The following is a 315-nucleotide window of genomic DNA, read 5'->3' as shown; positions in this document are numbered from 1 at the left end:
GCCGAAACTGCACTATCAATGATAAGAAATGTCGTTTTGACATTTCAAAGACATGTGAAGGTTATTTGCGTTTCGTTCGTGCTCAGATCTTTTTAAAGGAAATTAAATAGTGAGCACTAAATTCGATGATCGTTGATTCTTTTTTAAATTCATTATGACACCTATACTTAAAATTATTTTTTCTTACGTTATTATCATATTATGGCTTTAATACAATAAGAACAATGATAAAAAATCGCTATAATAAATGAAACACTCATATTACTTCAAAGTTATTCCTACTGTCATATTTTTTAAACCATTCGTTCACTTGTA

Source organism: Hyposmocoma kahamanoa, unplaced genomic scaffold (assembly GCF_003589595.1).
Source record: "Hyposmocoma kahamanoa isolate Upper Pololo Valley unplaced genomic scaffold, ASM358959v1 116, whole genome shotgun sequence".
Lineage (NCBI taxonomy): Eukaryota > Metazoa > Arthropoda > Insecta > Lepidoptera > Cosmopterigidae > Hyposmocoma > Hyposmocoma kahamanoa.
Note: the sequence above shows the minus strand (reverse complement) of the source record.